We start from the raw sequence: 6,000 nt of genomic DNA, 5'->3' as shown, positions 1-6,000 counted from the left end.
CACTGGGGGGAAAGAGGGACTGCTCCATGCCTGGATGAGAGAATAGGGTGGAACCGCTTTCTGGAGATGGAGTAATGTCTCTCTGTTGATGATAGAAGAGAACTAGGCAACCAACTTAAACAGAATTTCTAATCTCACATAGCTGGATCACATGAATCACATGCAATGTGATTTTTGGAGACTGTTTTTCTGCATAAAAATTGATGCTTGAATGAAAACGTTTCATAAAACTCAGGCATGGCCTTGTTAAAAATAATTTTAAAAAAGTATGCATAATAAGCATAAAGGAATGGAATAAATATGGATTAACCAGCCATTAACCAATCAAAATCTTTAAAGCACACATTGTTCATAATATGTATTCCAGCCTTTTCCATAGAGAAGGAAGTTCTGGTCTCTCTTATTTTTATGACTTTACTGAGCCATAGGTTAAAATGCAATGTCTTAGATATCTAGACAAATTTGGTATTAACTTACAGCACAATTTGCAAGATGAGAAGTGTAAGGGCTCCTGCAAAATTACTGACCTCAGCCAATTTTAACTAAATCTGAGAGTATTCTCACCCCAAATCCTTTGGGTCACTGATTCACATTCATTTCAACGGGAGACAGGCATCTAAGTAGTATTTTGCAGGTTTAAATCTAACTGCTTTGTGATCTTGAAGGAAGAAGCCATTATTGTTTTAGGATCCAGGCCCTCACTAAGGAAAGTATTTAAGCAAGTATTTATATTTCAGGTTTTTATGATCAGACATGTTTGATTTTTCCTAAAGAAAGGATATTTTCTTGTATGAACGCCCCAAAACTTAACTGTTCATTTGTGAGAAAAAAAAAAAACAACAAAAAACCAAAACAAAACCCAAACAATACAAAAAACAATAAACCCCGAGAAACTAAACTTTATCCTAAAAATGAGAATTTCTAGTATAGTATATAACATATTTGTGAGAATGCACTCTGTTTTTTTATTAAATGAATAGAAAATACAACCTACTACTAGATACACCCAAGAAATATATTGACTTTCAGAGCATACATTCTTGAGTAATCTTAATTTCAAATTATATTGATGTCCCTTCACAACTTTCCCTGTTGCACACATGTAGCTTTTCAAGCCCAGATGAAAGGCCAAAGTGACGTTTTTGACTGGGAAAATTGTCTAGCAGAAAATTATACTCCTTCCAATTTTTTTTAACGCGATTGCTGAATAAACAACTTTTCAATAATATGAAGTAATGAATTTTAAGCTTGCCAAAATCCAATTATTAATCTGATATTCAGATATTTATTTCATTCCTTGCAAGAATTCTGCAAGATCAGCTCTGAATAATTGCTCTTTCTGGGAGGTTTCCATGCTAGCCCCCACTTAAGAGAGTGTTCTTTAATACAGTACTGCTGCAATGCCATGAGGATACAAGCACGTTTAGTGCACATTCAATAACTGTCTGCACGAGTGAAAAGAAAAACCATAGAGTTATATTTAATGAATGAATGCTGGCAAAGGTTTCCTATTTTCAATATTCAGGTGTGCTATGCAGTCTATCTAATTCAATTAAACAAGCAATTATGGGAATTATAATATAGGAATTGGGTACATTGACATTAAATCCTATTTTTCATAATTAGAAAACAACTTCCAGAGAAACTTAATGCTATACTGTTGTTCCGCAAACACTTTAGTCTCACAGAAGTCAGTGGTATTGCTCAGAATGTTTATAATGCTTTTGCTCTGCAGTCTGACACCTGTTTCCCCCTCACATTCCCGCTTTCTGCTCTTCCACAGGGGTAACTTTGGTTCAAAAAATACCATAGCAACAAACATATAAAAATGGTTTTCAAATTCATCATTTTGCCACTCTGATCCCCTGTGTGTCCCTATAACTGCTATCATCAGAGAAAAGAAACGGGAAAAGGTAAGATAGGACCATCTTTTTTGGCAGCATTACTGTGAGATGATATACTAGATTGATTGTGAAAATATGACAGACATATCAATGCAGAAAAAAGAGTTTCCATAATAAAACTACTTGCTTAGAAAGTACTGCACTTCCCAAAGGCTGTAGATGTTATTTATTAGTGTATGGCAATTGAATATTTCACTAACTTTCCCACATTTCTCTTTTTAAAGTATTTGAAATCTGACATGTAAAGAAAGCTTTACTTTCTAAATATTGAGCACTTCTTGACATAGTATGAAATGGATTATGACCATAATTTGTAAATACATGGGAAACAGAAACAGAAAAGAAACATTCGCTCATTAAGATCAAACCTCAACTCTACCAGATGTTTTTTCATATTAACTACTTTTTCACATTTTCCATAGTTCTGGTTTGTAAATGGGCTAAAAATCTACACTGCTTTTCTCCCTCATGTCTAAAAGGTCTGTGAAAATGATGCTTGGTGAGAAGACAAACACTTGCCTTTTGCTCTTTCCTGAGTTTGGGATGAGCTAATGTGGAATAACAAATAGTGTACATCATCACTCCGAGCAAGCTTCAGAAAAACTGATGCTGCATTAGTGATGGGGCTACTGACAGCTGTGCCTCGGTGGAAACGGCCGCACAGAACAGTGCCACTGCTCTCTTGTATCCTCTGTGCTAGTTTTGACTGGAAATCTTACCCAGGACCCAAGAAAAAGGGTTTTTTCCATACTGAGTTTATTGAAATCTAGGAATCTGAAAGACTGGAGTTTTAAGGGGAGGGCTAGGACAAATATAAAGGAGAACACTAGAATAAAAGACCGAGCCTTCTATTCCTTAAAATGTATAAGCCATTCCCGTGGGCCACTGTAGGAACTTTTGAGATGCAAACGGAAAGTTCTGATTTTCTCCTGCAGTAGACAATGGTCTACCTGCATAATACATGCTACCAAAAGTCATTACCCAACCTGAGGTGTGCAGTAAATAAGTAATAAAAAAAATGCTGCATTGCTTTCTGCTGTATAACTGCCTTCAATATAATTTATCCCTCAAGCAAAATGAAACAATCACCTACAAAAGTTATTCAGCTGCTATGAATAATTGAAATGACCACCAAATCTGTAGTTTAGACCCATCCTAACATTTTCATAGAAAAACAAAAGCTTTAAGTGCTTGCATTGTATAAAATCAATGAATTTTGCTGTTCTGATTCTATACATAGGTAATTCAGAAACTTATTCCAAGGTAGCTTGTATTATAGGAGGTACATTTGTTTTTTAACCAGGTGTTGTTCCACAGGCTTTAATATTGATGTAAAGACAGTCTCTAAAAGGCTGAGAGCTGAAGAAACAAAACCAGTAAAGCCAGGTCAAACAGAGAATAGCCCTTGCTGTCTGGATTGATACACTTGATGTGACTTGATGAACTCATACTTGATGAACAGAACTCTGTAACAAAACATTACTCCTCTGAGGAATCCAAACAGACTCCTTCAAAAAGCATTTCTGGTGTACTTCAAAAAGAGTCACTCTTCAGAGATGTTGCTAACAGGTGGAGATTTATCCTATATAATAAAAAATAATTAACATGGCTGTTATGTCGTATTTGTCTTGATTTGAAGGGAATAGACAAGAAACTGTGACTGTGTACGGAGGCCATACTATGCAAATATGAAAATAGAAATCTACTCCATGTTGTAAACTTTGTCATGTTTTACAGTACTTATTTCCTTGCATTCTGTTCCACTGTTAGCTAGCTTTTACGGTCATTATATTGAGCACATTATATTAATTACAGCTAATAAAGTCTCTCTCCTCCCCTCTACCCTATCACCAATTTTTGCTCTGGTAGAGCGAAGGGAAATAATGTGAGTGAGGTAAAACTGGTATCTCAATTCTTAAAGTATGGATACCATATAAACATATGGCTGGCCAGCTCCCTTATCTGCCCTCAACTTAAGGTGGGATGGCCAGTCTAGCCAGCGAGAGGTGAGGAGCCTGTGCTGACACGGGGGCTGGCCAGGTAACTGGAATATCTAGATGTGGAAAGTGACCAGCTGGTTGTGACCAGCATTGCAGGGTCAGCTTATAACATAAATGAAAAGCCCAAAGCAGGAACCTCGGAGCTCTATTACTTGCAGCTCTTTCAGGACCTCTCTTTTCCCTTGTTTCTTTGAGGTATGTGATGTAATTCCAATGAATATACAAATGTGACTTGCAGAATCAAGGTGGTTGGTTATGCCTGATCTACCATGCTGAGCACCTACTTTACTGCACTTGTTTTGGGTGGATGCTGCAGGTGCACAAGGACCTGAGGCTGGCGTATTTGCAATGTCCAGGAGCTTTTTTTCTGGAAAAAGAATTATTTTCTAACCATTTGAGACTAACTTCTTACCTTCTGCTGTTCGAGTAGTGAAGAAGGCTGTATGCAAATAGGCAATGCAGCCGTATGGTTTGCCTTACCCTGGAAATGTCAGCCAGAAAGACTTTGAGGATGCCTACTGTCTAAGCATTCATCGTGGCTGTGGTGATAGGAAAGGACAAATGCGGTTGTCCACATGCTTGTACTCAGGCATGACCAAGGTGGCCATTCAGGGCTGCGGTAACCTATACTGTTTGACTCTGTACTGGAAGTATTCTCCTTTGACACACCAGTATAACAATATTGCATTGCTTTCTTTGGCTTATGCACAGGGACAATTTCAGAAAAAAAAAGTCCTAGTCAAGAAATTACAGGGCTTTCCTTACAGGTCTGGGAGAATCCTGACTTCTGGGAGCCCATCTGTGATAAAAAAGAAATGCAGAACTTAGTTTATGAACTCTTTGGGGAAGAGCGTATCTTCTCACTGCATGAGCATCTAGTTCAGGATCACATGACTAGCACACAATTTCTTTCTTCTGCTCTCTCCTAGGAGCAACCAAGCCCCAGAGTGTGACAAGGCACAGTAGTTTGCATTCATATTAGATAAACTTTGTATTATTATGGCAATAAAAAAAAAAAAAGTGTCGGAGCACGTTCAACTCTCCTGACCTCTTTGTAATTCCACTGATTCGCATCTGTGTTCTCACAGCGGTCAGGATCCACCACGGCAGGATCTATTCAAGGAGGGGACCTCCTTGCATAAGTGTAGTTACTTCAATGGTTGGGCACACTTTCTGCATACAAAAGAGACCCTAAAATAGGAAAGCTTTCATTGCCAGAAGTTAAAGTGCCTTTAATATTTATTATGCAGTTAATATGCCTCTTCAGAAAATCCTTTGAGGGAAATAACAAAGATCAATAGAGGCCTGATGAATCCTAAATGGAGAAACTAAAAGAACTATTTATTTTTCTGTCTATGTATCTCCTAGGGATGACAGCAAATCTGCAGGCATATTATAGCAATGGCCCAGGGTATTCTGTGGAATTAAGGGAATGGGAAGACATTTTCAAACACAAGAGCAAAGACTGTGCACTACCATAATGTTAATTACCATGCAAAGCACCAAACCACACATCTGCCCTTGCAGAAACAATGTGTTTACAGAAATAATGAATACGAGATTATTTATCAAAACTCTGTGTATAAAATTCACCCAGAACATGACATCTTTAAGAAAAAATATACCACCTACTGCAGACAAAGGATCACCTATATTTTTCTGACTGTGTCAATATTAAGCTGAGTTTATTTCTTAGGATCACGGTTAATTATGAAAAAGTACAAGAAAAAAAGAGAAAACCCTGGAGAAATGATCAAATTGTTAATAAAATGTTTGGATGCGCTGTATAATTTGCAACCCCTCGAGGAGTCAAAAATTCTCTGCTTCTTTATTTACATATAGAAAGATGCCCAGTGTTTGACACCCATTTGTCATGAATGTTACTGAAATTACAGTTGATGCAAAATTTCAATGTTATCAATACCATCCAGCAAGCAGGGTGTAAGGACAACTACAATGATATTTCACTGAGAACCATAATCATTAGTGTCCCCAGACTACCCTATACTACTGATACGTACAGCTCACTGGTAAGTACTCCTTAGCACCACTGTATGATGAAACTTGTCACCTGCACTATGCAAGCTCCACTTATG

Source organism: Charadrius vociferus, unplaced genomic scaffold (genome assembly GCF_000708025.1).
Source record: "Charadrius vociferus isolate BGI_N301 unplaced genomic scaffold, ASM70802v2 scaffold385, whole genome shotgun sequence".
In the NCBI taxonomy this organism is placed as follows: domain Eukaryota; kingdom Metazoa; phylum Chordata; class Aves; order Charadriiformes; family Charadriidae; genus Charadrius; species Charadrius vociferus.
Note: the sequence above shows the minus strand (reverse complement) of the source record.